Source organism: Aythya marila (assembly GCF_965140915.1).
Source record: "Aythya marila genome assembly, chromosome: 5".
In the NCBI taxonomy this organism is placed as follows: domain Eukaryota; kingdom Metazoa; phylum Chordata; class Aves; order Anseriformes; family Anatidae; genus Aythya; species Aythya marila.
Window position 1 is genome coordinate 15,660,878 of NC_139046.1, and position 19,420 is coordinate 15,680,297.

Below are 19,420 nucleotides of genomic sequence, written 5' to 3' on the forward strand. Positions count from 1 at the left end.
GAGAAGGGAGTAGCCCACAACAATCACCCTTCTTTCTGTCCTGGTGGAGGCAGTCCTGAGGCGTGGAGTCGATTTCCTTGCCCTAGGCATCCTCCTGGGTACACTTTCTACCTCTTCCTCAGCTACCGGTCTCAAGCTCCAGGGCCTCAAACCTGTTGCGTAAAGGCAGCTGGGAAGGTGGGGCCGGTGGGGGGGGGCATCGCCTGCGATGTCGAGCAGGGACCTGTCTCCATTCCTCCTCAACTCCCAGGTCCCCTACCTCTGCCCGACAGCAACAGGGCTGGGGCTCCACCCCCATTTGGGGTGTCTCACCACAGTACCTCTCCTTGAGGCCGCACAGGGAGTTGCTCCACAAGTCTGTCTCCCGCTCACACTCCCTGATATCCCTCGACCTCTCGACCTCCTCCTTGAGTTCTGCCACCAGGCAGACCAGGTCATCCACCTGCTCGCACCTCACGCACACAGTCTCTCTGCCCCCCGCAGGTGGTAGCAACAGGCTCAGGCACTGCCTGCACCCGGAGACCTGAACTGCCGCAGTTTTGATCGGGCAGTCGGTCTGGGTGTGTACAGACCTACTGGAGAGCGCTGTGCCTGGTGTACACCATTGCAGCTGAGCTAGCGGTAGACCGCCGTTAGAGGAGGTGTTCGTATGGGCAGGGGAGAGCGCTCTGCCCTGCCTGCTCGCCCTGCCTGCGCGAACTGCTGTGCCAACTGCCGCGCCACGCCCTAACTGCCACACCCTAACTGCCGTGCCATGCCCTGTTTGCCTGTCCTGGTTGCCGCGCTCCTGGTAGCTTGCGCTCCCTAGGGGCGGCTTTTGACCAGCCGGGGAGGGGGCGCTGCTGGCTCCACCTACGCCTCGTTCTCACCTTGTTCACCTCCATCGCGAGGGATGCCAGGCCCTGGCAGCTCCTTCGAGTGGGCTCGGTGCTGGAAAAATTAGCCCTGCCTGTCCAATCCCCCACTCTGCTACAGAACGCGTCTGCCCCAGAGCCGATCGCCTTGGCAAGTGGCTGTTCCTTTTGTGAAAGGTACTTAAGGGCTCCAGTGTTTCCTCAAGTCAATCAAAAGCTCCTCATGGGGCTGGCCTCACAGAATGGAGACAAAAGAGGAAAAATAATAATCCATGACTCCTGAGGCAAGTTCATTGGCCTCTGAAAGCAAGTGAACAGGGCTGTTACACTTGTTTATCTTGGAGTTCAGTAGCTCTTGCTGTTAAACTAGAACAAATTGAGGCCTGTTTCCAGAGCAACCAACTTAAGATGGTACAAACTGCCAAATTTCTGTAGGTGATGGCTGCAGTTAGAGCACACAGCCCCAAATCCTAGGTTCAAAAAGGAGAAAGAATACTGCAAAGTACACACAGACTTTGGTACCCCAAGTTTGGTTAGAGGTATGATGTCCTGCTATCACTCGTGTGATAATATCAGCCTACTTGGTAGTGTGAATGCACTTATAGCAATGGATTTTATTTTCCTTTCCTCATGGAAATACCTACACAATTATAAGCAATTTTAGTACTGTCAGGAATATAACTATCAGATTTCTGTACCAGCATTGGTTATAAAGTGCTATGAAGTGCAAGGTGTAAGGAGACTGCCACTGTTGATCCATTTTCCAGCCATTTCAGACTGTTTTTTAAAGAGTTGTTTCTAAGCCAGCTCAAGTGAAGTCAAATCCTCTCAGTTCTCAGATGACCTCACAGAATGGTTTTCTTGGCAAGTTTCAAAATTTGTGAGAATTAGATTTGCTGAAATGCATCAATACTTTCTTCTTTGTTTACCTAGGTTCTTAAAATCTCTTGAATTCCAACTGCAAATAAAGTTTGTCCTTGCATCATGACTGGAAAATATGTGCCTTTCTTCATAGTTTTCCAAAGTTCATTTTCTAACAGATTGTTCAATCACATATGTGAGTACACAAATAATGTGACCTTGCTTTTAGCTAATATGACTCTATACAAGAACAAAAGTGGATGGAGAATCTCTCCTATGAAGACAGGCTGAGGGAGTTGGGGTTGTTCAGTCCTGGAGAAGAGAAGGCTCCGGGGAGACCTTACCGTGGCCTGCCAGTACCTAAAGGAAAGCTAGGGAAGGACTTTTTGTCAGGGGTATATAGATAGGACAAGGGGGAATGGCTTTAAACTAAAAGAGGGGAGATTTAGATTAAATATTAGGAAGAAATTCTTCACTCAGAGTGTAGTGAGGCACTGGCACAGGCTGCCCAGAGAAGCTGTGGATGCCCCATCCCTGGAAGTGGTCAAGGCCAGGCTGGATGGGGCTTTGGGCAGCCTGGTCTGGTGGGAGGTGTCCCTGCCCATGGCAGGGGGTTGGAACTAGACAGTCTTTAAGGTCCCCTCCAACCCAAACCATTCTGTGATTCTGTGATAAAAATACCGCCATTAGCTAATTAGGTGCTGATTGTATAAGTGTATGTATATATAAGGATATGAAGAAGTTTAAGTAGAATTTCAAAAGAACTTGTAAAAACCTCAACATTTCTCAAAGGAAGAACAGAGAGGAAAGTGTCATTATGTCTGCTTTGTAAACAGAAAAACAGCTCCCTGTGTCTTTCCCACAGCTCCTTGCTAGGGTGGCAGCAGAGCTGACACGCAGAGGTGTGCGGAGGTCCAGCCCAGTGCTGTGCAGGCTGTGCTCAGCTCACCTCTTGGCATTCCTTGGTTTGTTTCAAACATATAGGCACTCCCCAAGAACCAGACCCATCAGAGCGGACAGTGGAGCACTATTCCCACTGCTGTTTGTCTGCTGCTGGAGCCTTCAAGCTACAAAGAGCAGCAGGAAATGTACAGGGAGCTTTGTCTTCTTCATTAAAGGAATGAAGTATGAGTTCCCTAAATAATAAATGCTAACTGGAAAATATGTCATCGTGCATTTCAAAAGAAACAAGAAAATCTCAATGTTCAGTCCCAACTAAATCTCAAAAAAAACCAAAAAACAAAACAAAACAAAAAAAAAAAAAAAACACTGAAATTTAGGCATAAAAACCAAGACAGCTTTGGTGAGAAGAAATTTCACATTGTTTTCTTCTATTTCAAGTATGATCAGTGACAGCACCAAATAAACATTGAGCAATGTTTATCAGAAGCTGTTTAATTAGAAAATGGTACCATTGTTAACCCTGCATTTTTATGTATACAAAAGCTTGGTTGTCACCAGTAGCCAGGGGCAGCTCTCTGCTTGTAATTAAGAAAATGTTTGCGTTTTCCATTTTCTCACAATGCCTTATTATTAAAAAATAAAATAAAATAAACAAGGGAAAACTGACACTTGTAAGGCATTGGTCTGACTGAGAAGGGTTTGTCTATTTTTTTGTCAGCAAAAGCTGTCTTTGTTGTTCCTGCATTTTAATTAAACTTCCTCACATACAAGGGATGAGACCAAAACTCATTTTGCAATGAATTCCAGCCACCAGAGCTGGGTTAAGGTGTAAGAACAACCAACTGTGACGCACCAGTTCCCTGCTGGGGTAAGTAATGTTGTAAATAAACATTCCTGCTCTTTAGCATACTTATATATATAACCTTTCTATATGCTCTGAATAGCAAGTCAGGCTCTTGATTTATGGCATCGTTTCCCAATAGAGGCCCAACGCACAGGTAAGCAGAGACGGTGGATGTGCTTTGCTGTAGCAAATGGCCAAAGTGGAGGAGGTAGGAAGAGAGAGAGTTCAAGAAAAAAAAAATATCTTTCTGTGACCTAGTAATGGAACTACATGTTCTCCCTCTCAGCATAACTCGTCAGAGGAGTCAATGTGAAAAGTAAACACTCATTTTAAAAAATTGATTAAATACCTTAGAGCGCTGGGGGAGACTGGATTCAAGTGACAGCTTGACAAGTGGAGCCTGCCAATCCCTGGCAGCTCTTGTTAGTCTGTACCACAAACCCAACTAGAGCTGCCAGCTGCAGCTCCTGCGTGTTCGCTGCCTTACAAGCATTGAGCAGAAGATGGGCCAAGTCCCACAGGCCTGGGCCTGTTTGGGTGTCAAATCAATTGTCATCCGAAATCACTGGGACTTCTGCTGAAATCACTGGGACTTCTATGTGGTGGCTGTGGGACAGGCAGTCAGCTTGCCCAATTAAAACCTTAAAAGTCCTGTCTTTATCTAGTAAATGGTGAATTTCAGGCATGTTGTGTGTACTGTGCAGGAAAATGCCATGATTGTTCAAAAACTTTCCTCAGGTTCTGGAAAGACACCTTCATATTCAAAAGCTTGTTCTTGCTGTGAGAAGTAAACAGGTCTCTTTGCTTTATCCATTGGCTTTATCCATCCTGGCAAATCTGACAGTACATTTTCCCTAGCCAGCACTGTTTTAAGTAAACAAATTCACTTTGCTGTCAGATTATAAAGTGCATAGCACATTGCAGCAGTTGATAAATTGAGGGATAAGCTGGTTATGGTGATCAGCTTGAGTGTTCATTTCACACGGTGGCCTCATAGAGGTACATGTCTGTTCCATGCTCAAAACCTAAGCTGGAGCAGTGGTGCTGTACGAGCAGTGGTTGTTCCTGTGGAGTCCTGCCTTCTTCTTGCAAGAGGAAAATGAAGTATGGCAATAAGAAAGGAAGAGTCTTGCTATTCTCTGACATCTACTTCTTGTATCTCAAAGTCCTTCACCTCTGGCTATCGTTAACACCCCACTGTGCTGTCCCACTTCTCTAGGCAGTATTGCAATAACAGAGCATGAGTTGTTACTCTGTCTCTGTGTGGTTCTTATCATGGTTGAATATAAATCCCTACCAATCTCTCTGTTCCTTTTACACTTGCATATTTCCCCATATTTATTTATTCAGCTATTGCACCAAAATGAACTCTTGCCAGCTGTAGTTGCATTTCAGTTATTGAGAAGAACTGTTTCTAAAAGATGATGAACACTCACAGTAATTATATTGCTAATAATCCATTTCATAGAAATCATAATGGAGTCAACATCTAAGTCGTTAAAATGTCTTGTGTTAGCGTGATTTTTTTTTTAACTGAAATAGCACAGTGCTGTTTAAATTTAACCTACTAGTGCCAGGAGTTTCCCAGTCCAGGTAATGCATTTCCTTCCAGTGTTCTATTCCAATCAAAATACCTTAAATAGCCCTTTTCCAAAGCACTTGGAGCACATGAAAGTAAACTAGCAGAGGGAGGCTGTAAACTTGACCATTCCTCCTGCTAATCCAGAGTTAACACATTAGCTGTTTACATTGATGAAAACAGCCATGCTTCATCTGCTGGACAGCTGGGATACCTTGCTGCTGAACAGAACAAAATGCTGCCTCTGATGACAGTGAAGCCTCCTCCACAGTACTGCCATGTCTGAGTCACTTGTGAGAGAGGACTGGAGGAAGGCTTGGGACAGACTAAAATATTGGACAAAAAAAAAAAAAAAAAAAGGAGGAGAGTCTTTCTTTTCTGGGGCAATTGGTTTTGTCTCAGCTCAGCTTAACATCATGCCCTGCTGGCCACAATTGTAGTACAAGCATGAAAGTTGCCTGGCTTCTTGCTGGTTTCTCAGAGCATTACTTTTGCCTCCATTTTGTCCAAATTTCCGCAACAGTTTTGTTCATTGGTTTGTGTCTCTACAGGGCGAAACAGGACTGAACTGCCAGTGTTTTGGTCAAGAGCTGCAGCTATGGGGCACACTGCAGCAACACCTGCAGGCAAATCCAGCAGGAGTGTTCAGCCTCAGCATCTCAGCTGTGTATCTACTCACCGCATGAAAGATGCATCCAGCTGCTCTCTTCCTACATCCAGGAGCCTGGCTGTGCTGCCTAGTGGCTGTTTAGCTACACCAAAGTGACATTAAAGATACTACAGGCTAGGAGCTTTGATACACTTGTTAGGTTACCATCAAAATATTTGTGCCATTTCCAGGTATTTTACTTAGCAAGTGACTCTTCTGCTTTGCATTTTCTACACAAAGCCCAAGGACAACTTGAATGACCAGACAGCCGTCCTGCCTACACCAGTGTCCTGCAGAACAAGACTTTTTAGATGAAAACATCTACAAGATCTGTACAGAATGGTCTTCTACAGCAGGAACCACCAACACTGGTGATACTTTTCTGCTTTGCTCTCCTCCAGTCAGATGAAGTTTTGGCATCTTGTGCTGAAGATCTTAAATTTGCTGTAAAAGTGTGAGCAAAGGTTTTGTGGCCTCTGATAAGCAGAGAGCATTTTGCTTTTTGCAGACCTGTCTGAGTAGAGTCTTACAGAAGCTGTGATTATGTAGGGGCTTATTAGTTAGAGAAAGAGGAAACACAACATAAAGACAATATCAAGGCACTTGATGCTCGATTTAACTCCGAAATAACAACCAGCATCCATTTTAATGGATCTTTGTGTTTTCTCTCCGGAGAGAAATAGGCACTTAAAAAGACATCGAGATGCTATTTGAATGCCTTCTGAGCTGAATTTCATTGCATAGCTCCTAGAGGGCAAAACGACAGCACTTTATTTTTCATGGGTAACAGGAAAAGCGACGGGCAGAAGGAACAACTCCCCCGTGCCCATCTCTGCCTGGTGCTTAATGACCTGGGGATGGTGTGTGTGTGAAAGCCTCACAGCCCGTGCCTCTTCCCTCTCGAGTGGATCTCTGCCCACCTCAGCGTGCCAGCACCCGGCTGCTCAACACAGGCCTCACCCCGGCCCTGCTGAGGTGATGGCGCCCAGCAGCCGCTAGATGGCAGGCAGGGCCCGGCACAGCGGCTCGGCTGCTCGGCCTGGGGGCCTGAGGGGGCTGAGGGGATCTGGGGGGCTGAGGGAGTTAGGGTGGCTGGGGAGTGTCGCAGTCCCCCTCACAGTCACCACGCACAAAGAGCGAGTGTACCCCCATCAGTGCTCCTCGAGGGGGTGGCAGGCAAAAGCCTTGCATGTTTGCATTGCCCCTTTCACCTGCCAAAAGGGCATTTTGTTGTTGTTTGGGGGGTTGTTTGTTTGTCTGAGGCAAAAGACAGAAGAGGTTAAACTTTAGGCTCGCTTAAATTCTCAACGTTTCCTTCTTGTGCACTCACGTTGGTGCCCTGTGCACGTTCTGCCCCAGCGATAAGGATGATCACAGCTGTCCTTCATGTCTACCCTCATGAGGCAGGGCAAAAGCAACTGGAGGGGTTCTTGGAAAAGTGCTGGCGTGAAGCAAGTGGATGAATGTGAGTCTTGAAGCAGGGACCAGGGGGTTGTAATCAGTCAGGTGAACAAACTCAGGTTATTGCTCCAAAGTTGTACAAACAAAGCAATAGGGAGTTATTTCCCCATGTAGTTCCTGCTGAGAACAAGAATATTTTAAGTCTCCACCCATTTGTATTTGTGCTCTAAAGACACCTGATTGCAATGGTCCCACAGGCCAAGAGCTGTGTTTAGGCCATTTAAACTGGCTCCTGCATGCAGCTCTTGCTGGGTGGTGCTGGAACAAACCAAGGGAAAAGCTGTAGGGATGGGCTGTCCAGGCAAGTCCTCGTGTCCCTCTGGGGACAGCCAAGAAAAACAGCAGGGGATGCTGCCCACAGCAGCTGCCATCTCATGGCTTCAGTTTCTTGCTGTAAATACTGATGGTAAGAGAAACCCAGCCCACAAGTCAGTCTAAAAGAAGCATGTAACAAATGGGCAAGTACGGGGTCTGCTTTCACCTGATAAATCTTCTGGTTTTCAGTAATCAGTGATTTAGGGATTCCCAGTTCTTTTAGTCTCAAACTTCAATGCTAGATAGCCTGCTCAGGAACTGCAAGAACCTTTTCCATGGGATGGATTGCCACAGCAAGGCCGCAGAAATATGGGGATCTGCTAGGTTCAACTTACGGCCGTTACAAATATGAGGGATATTATATTTAAGAGCAATCTACCATATACTTGGTCTTAAGTTTAGTAAGTTTTTATGCAGTCAATACTCATATTCATTTCATACACTTCCGTTGCCTGGTAGTAAATAAGTCAGCCAGTACTTTTTTTGCTGTCGATATTCAGTGTTTTCAGTAATTTTCCCAGTTCATAGAGCAGAAACCCTACTTAAAGCTTACAATTCTTCCTCAGGTTCCTATTAAGAAGTGAGAATTTGAATCAAAAGTAGGCTAGATTTAATTCAGTCCATAACCTCAACACTCTCCAGATTTAATTCTCTCTTACACAAGACACTCACTGAGTGGCAGTCAAGCAAGGCAAAGACGCTTCTTCAACTGGGAAACTGAACTGAACTAGGATTGTGCATGTTTAATCCTGTAGTGCTGATGTGATAAGCATCTTGGTTTAATGAGATATGCTCATACCAGTTCTGTAGCTCTTGAGGGCATGCAGATGTTTGCATCGGCTGGTTATAGGCTGATTTCTGAAATGTAGGATTTGCCACTTTGGGTTGCAGCAGTAGTCCAGGCTGCACCTCTGAGAGCAGTCAGAAGCAGCTGTATGTTGAGAAGGAATATTGCAAAAAAAAAACATAACTGACAGAATGCAGATGTGGGTTAATCAGTCTTCCACAGCGGTCTCATATTGATCCAAGAAATTAGAGACAGGAATAATCTTTGACATGTGCAGTTCTTAGTGACTGGTGTACTTCACAGGAGGTTGACTTTTATCCTATTCTCTTCCCATTCCTTTCCTTCTCTTTCTCTTGTCCCTGGAGAATACACTTTGGGTGGAAAGTGTGCTCTATACAGAGCACTGCATATGACAGGAAAAAAATCTCTCGAGCTTGACAATCTGGCTTCATGAGTAAAAACTTTATTTTATTTTTTAAGCAAATAGTTTTGGAAGTAGATACAGCTTTGTCAGATTGTTATCCCACCAGTTGGTGTCTTTTTATTAGTGTAAAAATAAAATAATTTTCTTGCTGCCTTTTCCATTAGGTAATTAAGTTGATAGACATCATTCAAAAGCTTGTTTAGGATTTTAGTATTCTCAGTGGCTTTTTATTTTCATTTTAAAAAGTCTATCTTGTTTAAAAAATATAAAACTTAAATCATTTGACCCCATTGCTCTAACATTGAGTGAGTTATGGATTAACTTTCAACAGCGTATAACAAGATTTTGATTGCTTGATTTGAGTCAAATCTGTGTTTGCCCCTGTTTTGGCTTTTGGGCTTGGTATTCTATATGTTACTATATGTCTTTGACCTTTGTCCAGGGTAAGGATCCTGTTGCATGTAGAGCTATGTGTACAGGTAGTAAGCAGAGCCAGCCAAACCTGAGAGATCATGGGATTTATTTTATTATTTTTTTAATGTGGTTTTGATCAAAACTGTGTGGAAACCAGCATTTTTTTCAGAATTTCCAGCAAACGGAAACCTCTGCAGTCCCTGGAATGGCTCAGTTTAACCAAAACACTTGTCACTTCCACTGTTAACAGCACCTGCCCCCTCCCCAGGCAGCTCTAGGAGCTCTCAAAACCCTCCCAAAAGCTGGGCAGACCCCCAGCACACCGAGGTCCCTCAGCCCCAGGGCAGGCATTGGGAGCAGCTGTGCTGAAGCCACAACCTGCCAAACTGTCTTGACAAAAATTTGCCAGTTAGAATATTGCCTGTATTGCCAGTAAATGCATTATTTTGTTCTACCTGAACTTGGCTGATTTGAAACTTCGGCAGATCTTCAGAGGCACAGATTAGCCTTAGTACCATCTTACTCTCTTACATCTTTTCCTTTTGTGCTGTCAAGGACTGTGCCCTCTTAATGCTTTTAAATTAATATATATATACATGTATATATGTAATTGTATTTGTTATTCAGTTTGTGCAATAAAGTTTAAATATGACTGGAGTCAATAACTCCTTAATTCAGCAGCTTTGACAGCACAATTTCTCCATGGGATGAGGCAATAAGCACATTCTGCCATACTATGGATACCTACGTGACATGGGAAGCATTTTATCAGTGACATGCTCTCTTTTTGTTTCTGTATTATGAGTTTTAATCTCAGTGTTTTCAAAGTCACCAATATATCCTAAACTGAACTTAGGGAGGGAAGGCCACATCTTAGATCTTGACAGTCCTCTTGACTTTTGGTGGAAAGCTGAACTGCTAAAGCACTCAAACAGTGGTTTCTTAATAGCATCATTAAACACTTTGATTCAGAACTATATTGATTCCTACGTATCAACATGACTTGTAGTTACTGCTCTTTGTAAAACATGGTTTACCCTGAAAACAGGCTCTGTAACAGGGGAGTGGAAGGGAACCTACACAGCATTAGCACAAGATGTCTACAAATAACCCTGCCATCCTCCTGAGACCCCCACTAAAAACAAACAGCTCTGCCAGAGCCTGGAAAAGTCTGATTCTTTTAACTTGTGTCTTTTCACATCATAAAGCACTCTGGAGATTTCAGGCCTACCAGCTTTTGCCAATAATCCATTAAAGGAGAAACAAACCCTCCATGCAGCAGAAAATGAGTGGTTGCTGTCATGATCCTGTACTGGGAAAGGAGATCAAAACATGGCATAACCAGCCAGATAGACTGAGCTGCCCAAGCTTTGGCTACTGCTTTCTTCCATTGTCTGGAACAGGAGAGCGTGATGCTGAGCTGTTTGTTCCATGTGGAGAGGCCAGCCAACACTTCAGGATCAGGGTGGTCTTGCTTTCCTCACTCCTCATTCCTCCTTTCCTCTTGCCAAGTAAACTAAAGCTTTAGGGGCATCACATTTTCTTTGTCCTGCAACTGAAGGAAAACAATGGCTCTAAACTGACTGTGACCAATGAAGGGTCTTATTTTGCTGAACCTCCTTTGGCTTGCTGCAGGGGCAGATGTCCTTTCTGAGGGGAGCATTGCCTGGTGGGGATAGCTGCAGAAACACCTCACCTAGTGGGGAAAGGGAGCGGAGGGCTGGGAACCAGGTCTGTCAGTCCATTCATTCCTCCTTGGTCCAGGTGATCTGGCCTTCATCGGCAGCATGTCCATGCAGCAGGCAGTGATGAGCAGCTGAGGGTAGGGATGTCCAGCAGAGCTGGAAGAAGACAGTGGGGAAATGTAGGTGAGGAATAGCAGCACTTGGTTGCTGCTGCCTTGCACTCCGAACTGCCTGGGGCCAGTTTGATTCAGTTGCTTTTTACACTCTGCACAGGCTACACAGGGCTGTAAACAGGAGAAACGAGATGCTTCTGAGTTTTGTCCATGTAATTGTCTGGGCTCTTGATTTTTGCCAGAGGAACCAAGTGCAGTTTTGGCACCGTTCTGCCCTTCATAGTCCTGCCACAGAAACAAAGTGCAGAGCGACTTCAGCATTCACTTTTCTCATGGAAAAAGGACTTAGAGTGGCCTAAAGAAAATAATAAAGAAATAAAAATAATAGGCAGTAGTTTGCAGTTTGGGTGGAAATCCTTTGAAGAATTTTAGTATGGGAGGGGAAGCGTGGCAAATTCTTGCTGAAATGGAAGTGTTTCATTCAGTGCTGAAATGGAAGTGTTTCATTCAGTGGAAAATTCTGACTTGTTTTCCAAAAACATGAAAGAGAGCAGTTAAAGCAGAGCTGTAATGCCTCTTAACAGTTGCAGTTCCCACTTGCAGCTGCCTTTCTCCTCCTAGGGCTGGAATCCCAAGCTGGCTCCTCAGCCCCCTTGCCCTGGGAAGCCCTGGCCTGGCTCTGAGGGGTGGGCAGTGTGGTGACCCTGGCCTACAGGACAGCTGCAGGATGCGGGGAGCAAACTGCAACTCTAGTCTAAAGACCCTGCAACTGTCATTTTTCACCTAGTCATTTACATGTTTATTGTCATATCTCAAATTTACATTTTCTGACAAAAAACATGTATGACTGGGTTCATATATTCACACGCATAAATTCCTCTTCAATCATTTCTCTTATCAGCAACAAAAATGCTTGCCGTCATCAGCTCTTCATACATGTTCTTATTTTCTTCTTTAAAGGACTCTTAGGCTCCCAAAGACTCTTAGCTTGCCCTCACTTCTTCTGAGTTTGTCCTGGGGGTGAGGTGGAGGCAGTCACAAGCCGTGCCTTGGCGGCAGCCCAGGGAGAAGCACAGGATGCACCGGGTGGGGAGGGAGCAGGATCCACAGCACAGTGGTGGGACATTTTGGAGAGCGTGCGTGCGTGCATGTGTGTGTGTGTGTGCACCTCTGGGGCCTGGGCCCAGCTCCACAGCTGTCAGCCAAGGCAGCAGTGCGATCTCTCACCACCACTCACCACCTGTGCTAAAGGATCCCTGGCACCAGTACCAGTTCTTGTTGAGTTTGGCTACAAATGCAGGGCACAAACACTATTTATCTGCTGTACCATGGGGTTTTTACTAGCTGTGTAATTGGTGAGTCAAGGAGGGCTAATCTTGAGGAGTGGCTGGAGCTATTAAAACTGATGCTACCTTTGGACTGAGAAAAAAGGAACAAAGTTTGAAGCTAGTTCTGAATGAACGTGATGCTGCCTGCAATGAATGCCTCTTCTTTCATCAGCCAGTGACTCACTCAGGAGTGTCTAACCCAGTGACTCTTCAGAAACAAAACTTTACTGGCCAGCTCTTCTGTTTAGACTGGTATCAGGAAGAAATCAAGGGCTTGGTTTGTTGCAGTCCAGTGCAAAGTAGTGTGAGATGCTTCCTTTCCCAATTGGTAGTGTTCTCCTGCAGCCTTGATCTGGCACAGAGATTTGGCAACCTGCAGGAGAACTGTGAATTGAATGTGCTCTTATGACATTGGAAATCTTGGCCAAGATGTTTACCAGGCAGCATCCAGCAGAGCCCTTGTGTTTTATAGGTAAGGAATCACTTCTTGTACAGGGTGGTGGATGCTGTGATAGCACATTGCAGGGAGTAGTGTACCCCCCTTCAGTGAGGTGACCTGGGCAGAGTGAGGAGCTGCCGTGGGGAGAACAGGAGAGCCAAACACCTCTAAACTCCACTGGCCTCACACTGACATGGCTCCAAAATATCACAGTCTTGTTCGGGCATAGGAAATGGCTCCATCAGCATCACTCAGCACAGTTCCCACTGTGACCCAGTATGTGTTATCCTATCCATTTTGTAGTCCCTTCTTTCTCCCAGAGAGGAAGGAACAGAAATGAGGAATTCCACATGGATTTCCAAGTGGATGTCCTGAATCAAAGTGCATGTAACTGTACACTGATCCCAGTTGTTCCCAACATGACAGGTGTAATGACAATGTTTTATTACCAGCGTGTATCCCTTGCACAGCAGTTACATCTATTATTACGGAGCTTGTATATGCAGAGGAAACAAATGAAAAACAGAATTAGAAGAAGGATTAGTTAAGGAAAACCATCTAGCCTGATGCTGACGTTTGCAATTTTAATCTGCTGAAGTAGCACTACATTAAAATAGTGTTGCGTGAGTGCTTTCCACCTTTTCTCACTTCCTTGTACTATTCCACCACTGCCCACCAGTGGCTGCTTTTGTGCCTTCCTCATAGTTTCTTGCACTGAGTTTCCAAAACTAGACTGCAACTTCCCAGGTCCATCAGGCTGTGTCACTAACTGTACAATTTGAATTTTTTTTTTTTGGAAAAGAATTCCTGGCAATGAAAAGGAAAGGATCCTTCTGCAGGAAACAATTACTTGCCCCCAGTCCTCTCCTAATCCATAGGATTTGAGTCTACAGCTCTGCTCTCCTCAGCCTATGCCCTCCCTGTTGCCTATGCCTGCAGGAGTGGGGCTGCCCCTGGCTGGCACCCAGTGTAGTGGGGAATGTGGGGAGGGAGGATCAGAGACAGTGCAAAAGGACGCTGATTCTGCACTGCTAACTAGTCTGGGACAGTACCAGGACTATTTATTCTTATTAAAACATCCTACCTTTAGGATTTCCTGCCCTCACTATGAAACACATAAATATGCAGACGAGGTCTTCATGGTCTGGGTTTTGAGACTGCAAGATGAACAGTTTTTCTCTTTCCCCCTTATTTTTGCAAGGTAAATTATTTCTTCTTGTCTCATTAGGGACAGGATTTCACCTCACACCTGAAAGAGCTGAGGCGAGTTTCAGAGTTAGACCCAAAGCTTGGGAACTGTCTTTAGACTCTGGTTGTGGCCCTTCCCCTGGCTCTGCCTCTGACCAAGTGCTTCCCCATGTCTCTGTATCTCTCTGGCAGGACAGGATTATTCTGCTAAACCGCTTTAATACAGGGCTCTGGGAGAGGCTGGAGAAAGCCCTTGAAATACTAATGGAAAAAACATAGCAGTTCTCACTTTCTAGACATGTCCATATATAGCTCAGTTGGGGCAGTCTCTGAGCGGAGTTATTTATTCCAGCAGCCTGTGTGCTCCGTGGCTTTCTCCAGCGCTGCTCTGTTGCACAGGTTTACATTCCCAGGGGCTGAATCCTGAAAAGATCAGCTTTGAAGAGTACATTGTGGCATACCTCAGCCAGGAACTCAAAGTCTCCCAGTCCTGGCCTTATACCTTGTCTCTTGCCAGACCAGCTAAGCGGAGCCTCATCTGCTGCTGTTAATGTTACAGACCAACAGCAAGGTGAGACCAGCACTGCTTTGTGCCATGTGCATGCTGCACGTGCAGATGTGCACAAGGTGATGATGAAATATAGCTTTTAGCTCATTTCCTTCCTGTATTTCAGTTGTTCAAGGTATCAATCAACACCCAGAGAAAATGGGAGAGGTGCAGGAGTGCTGGCAAGTCTCTAGGACTTCAGTGTATGCTCCTGGAGGAATGCCACGTCGGTGCCATGCTCCATGTGTGTCCAGGTGTAAGAGCAATGCCACCTCCTGCAAGGGCCCCAGGGCTGTGTGTGACACTGTCCTGATGGAGGTGGCTGCCAGTAGGTGCTTTGGTCTTGGCTCTGCCCCCGCACAAAAGCCCCACGTGAATTTTTGCTGCCAGCCCTAAGTCTCAAATTGCCAAGTTCCCTGAGAAGACCATTCCTCTCAAGGTGACAGAGCCCAGCACAAATCCCATTGTGGGATCCAGTTTTTCTTTTGGGTACTTCCCGATTATGCTGCTGCTGTTGTCCCTGTCCCCGCTTCCTCCCCATGACCCTGTCCGGCCTCAGGGCCACCTGCTCACCTGATATCTGTGGTGTCCTTGCTCCTGGGTGGCATGAAGCTCCAGCTCATCTCCGCTGCCCTTCATCTGAAGCTGAGAAAGCTCATGCATCACATCTGGACAAAGAAATCAGAAAGCTCACCCAAAGCTGCGCTTCTCACTCACAGAGAAGGACAGCATTGATGGCTTCCAGTTCCAAACTGGCTTTCCCAGTGATTACAGGAGTCTTTACAAATTCACCAAGCCTTCTTCTGGAGCTGGGCCAGGACAAGTGTAGTCTAGGCTCCCCTACAAGCATTAAGGCTCTGCAAAGGGCTGTGCACCTCTGCATTTGCAGGGCCAACTTATTTTCTCATTGGTGACAAAGTAAACCTCAGGCAGCACCAGTGCGAGGACTCAGCCACTGGTGAGCAGAAGGTATGGCTCCAGGAGGAGTGCCAGCAAGGTGCAGTGAAAGCCTAATGGGTGCCCCTTGAGCCACCCAGGCATCTTTCCTGGGTGATGGCCAGAGCATCAGATCCAGTGTTGTCTGAGGACAGATATGGGACTGCTTTCTCTCCCACGTAAGGACACAATTTCTCTTTTTATGCCATTTAAAGTATTGAATGAGTGTATAAGGGTGATTAATTTAACCAAAGTACTGGGAGAAATCTTTTAACCATAGAAATCAGCTTCAGTAGCAACATTTTATAAATGTGGCTCAAAATTAGACTTCAGAAACCCTGTCTGCGTAACACCATGGCCTGGATTGCACTTGGCCACACTCCAAAAACCCATCCGATACCCATGAGAGATTTCCAGCTGGGAGGGAGCCCAGGCTGTAAAATGGCCACCGACACCACTCATTTGACAACCGGTATTTTTTTCTAGCACGCTCAGATGAGGGGAATATATTTTATATTTACAGTCAGCAATAGTTGGAGAGACACTCTCCTCTTCAGCTGTTATATACAATTCTGGGCTCTAAGGCTTTCTTGCAAATCACAGCATTCAGCACCCCCCCCCCCCAGAAAAAAAAAAAAAAAAATTAGATAATGTGACTCTGTTGAACTAAATATTGTCCTATAAACTGTAAGTAACAAGCTTAATAATGCTACAGTTTTTGTGGTATCATGTTGCCATAGCAAGGCTTCAAGGTCACGCTGCCTCTTTTGTAGTCATCTGACGGGATGCCTACATTCCTTATCACCTTCTGGTTTGTAGCTGAGAATCTCGTGCTTCCTGATGACAGCTCTTGCCATGGAGTCCTCACTGTTTTCCAAGCAATCATTAGAAAAACACAGGGGAAATAGACTGCAGTGTGGATGTAGGTGCAACCTGCCCCCTATCACTTGTACTTTATTGTCTGCATGATATGGGTCAAATCCTGCTGATTTACAGGTTTCTTCCTACAGGATATGTTATTCTGACTGCTCAAGGATCCTGAAGAAGTGCCTGCACCTTATGAAAGGACCATAAGGACCATAAAGGACCAGAACATATTCATAACAACCCAGTCTCACTGCTGGGGAGTGTGTCTAGCAGTGGGAATTGATTTAAGGTGACTAGTTAAGACCACTTAGATCTGAGCACTCTCTCTACCACATCTTGAGGTCATCTCAATCTCAGCAATCATGAATTCTGAAACCAGAAATTGGGACCTCTTTTGCACTTGCTAGTTTTCGAATGTGGGAGTTTTAGTGGGTTTTTTTTATTATTATTATTATTTTTTTTTTTTTCCTGCAATTTTGAAGAGGCTTGAAACAGACTGTTTAGAAAAAAAAAAAAAAGTAAAATAAAAATCCACACTGTGTTTCCTTCCCTGCCTCCTGCCTAAACAGTGTAGATTTCTGCCTGATCTACCATTCCCAAAGCATCAATTAGTCTGAGGTGTGAGAAAACCATATAAAGCATTTCTGCTGGTGGAGTGCTTACAAAGGGAAACAACCTGGTCTTCTCAGAGAACATGGAAACGTAAGAAAGCAAAGTAGCTGAAGAGATTGCATTTCAATATTAAATTGGGAAAACATATTGGACCTCATACCTCTGCTTATTGAGGGCTTTAAGCTTCTGATCCCAGGGAATATAATTTCTTGAAAATACAGTGACAAAGATGGAAAAGAGGAAAACTCTTCACCAAGTAAGGTATTTTTACTGTAAAGTAATGAATGGAGAATGAATATAGCCAGTCTGTAGTGATCCAATAAGGAAATCAGACTAGTGTGATACTTCACACCAATGAGTGAAATGGGTTTTAAAGAGAACCTGGGAAAAAAAAAAAAAAAAAAAAAAAAAGCCAGTATGGGGACTTCTGTGCCCTTGGAACAGGCTATTCCTTCAGACTTGACCTCTTTGTGGAAGAAAAAAAAAAAAAAAAGTGACTTCATGGTTCAGGGTCTAAATGTTGCCAAGAGATAAACTATTTATAGGCTTAACACCTGACTAGGTGTTAAATAGCTGTCGGTGATAAACCTTTTGGTGCAGAATTATTAATTCAGACTGAGACTGGACTAAAAAAAAATTATATATATATTTTTAAAGAATGCTTAAAAAGATTGATGTAGGATTTAAGATGCATTTTTAAAAAGTTTGTTTAATGCAACTTCTGCAAGTTATGTGTAACTCAGCAGGATTAGAGACTTTGGGAATGACAGTCAGGTCCTTTACCTGCATGTAAATATTACAAAATAAATAAATAAAACGTATCAGTGAATGTACGTAAAAGAAAATCACCTAACTGTATACAGCACTGTAAAGGAAATGGGTCTAACTACACTAAATGCCTCAATCCGCAAGCTGGATCCATGCTTTACTGCATTCCCTGGGTGGTGGCCCCCATCTTGCTAACACAAATATTCCCTTGACCCCAGTATATTTGTTTTAAAAGCAAGAGAAAAAAGTATCAAAGTCTGTTGGACTGACTGGATTGTTTGGAGAAGCTGACAGAGCACTATTGACCTTAGACATATGGGGGGGGGAGGGGATCATGGAGCATGACTTTATTCATTTTATAGTGTAATAAAAGTTTCAACATATCACAGCCCCCTTGGTTGCCTTGCATGGTGCTACAGGGGTCACAACCAATCTGCCAAAAAGTACCGAGCTATAAAACAGTCTGGAGCCTCTTCTACTGCAACTCTAATCCTCTAATAAATAAGTGGAGAAAACCAGCCTGTGTCACTCACGCAAGAGAGGATGCATATGTTCAGAGTTGTCTCCCATCCACACGGCTGCCATGCAAGTTTGTTCTCCTTGAGCCATTTTAGGGCAAGCTCCACAGTTGTCTGGAGGGAGAGAAGCCAAACATGCTCAAAACCCAAGCCCTAGGGTCCAAGGATGTGTCTGTGTGGTCTGAGAAAAGCCCTAAGCAGGGCCAATGTGGCGTAACTTGCCTAGGCAGGCTTCTTGGGTTGGCTGTAGCCAGTTATTGTATGGCTGTGTGGAGCCAGGAGCACAACAGAGCCACCAGCCAGCCATGGAAGTGGGAAGCAAGGGGGCCAGGAGGCTCAGAGTGCTTATAGACACTTTCAGTGCAGCCTGTGATTGCAGTGGTGGTGTGGTGAAGCCATCCAAGCATCACTGTCCTATACATGCACAACACCCCTTCTGACTGCTGTACATGGGTGGAGTTTGCAACCCAAAAGCTCCCCGTGCCAGAGGTGCACTTTAGACTCAATAGCAGACAAGCTCAGCAAGAGAGAAAAGAAATACAAACTTTGTGAATCCTTTCAGCAGCTTCATGTCCTCTTGGCCTAAACCAATTCCCAAACAGGCATCACCAAAAAATTGATGCAGTGCCTGACAGCTGCGTGATGCAGTCCTGAATTACTGCTCCCCAAGCACAGTTGTACTGCTGTGAGGGTTTTTCTCTCTTGCACTGGTATCAGCAAGAGCAGCGTGTGTTCCCAGTTCACAGCCATGAGGCTATGCAGACGTCATGGTCAAACCAGGCTGTGGCTGTCCCACAGAAGGGACCTGGCTGCCCTGCCCTGTACCTGCAGCTCGACCATGCTGACCCAGCACGCAGGCTTAGCCCCAGTCCCTGCTGTGCCCTCAGCCCCTGAGCTGGCAGCCGTCACCTCTCTGCACAGCTCACTGCTGGTGATGGGATTCACTGGACCGAGGCTACGGAGCAAAATCAGGCAGTGACAATCGCTGTTATTACAGTAAAGAGCCAGCAGATGCTTTGGAGTAACACTTGCTGTCAGGCAACTTGTCACTAGTTTTCAGTAGGAAATCTTCAGAGTTTGAATTTTGCAACTTTCTTCTCTAGTTTTTGCTGCCTGAAAGGAAATGAAGAAGTACTCAGGGTTGTTTTGAAGGAGTTAGTTCAAACATGAGAATGAAATATGTTGGTAAAGGGATCCTTCGGAGTCGAAGGTACTTGTAATTGTGCTATGCCACACAAGGAAGATATCCATAGTGTTGGAGGAGTGTATAAAAATAAGTGCCCTTTAAGGGGGAAATCTGGTAGTGCTCAGATAGTTCAGTTTCCCAA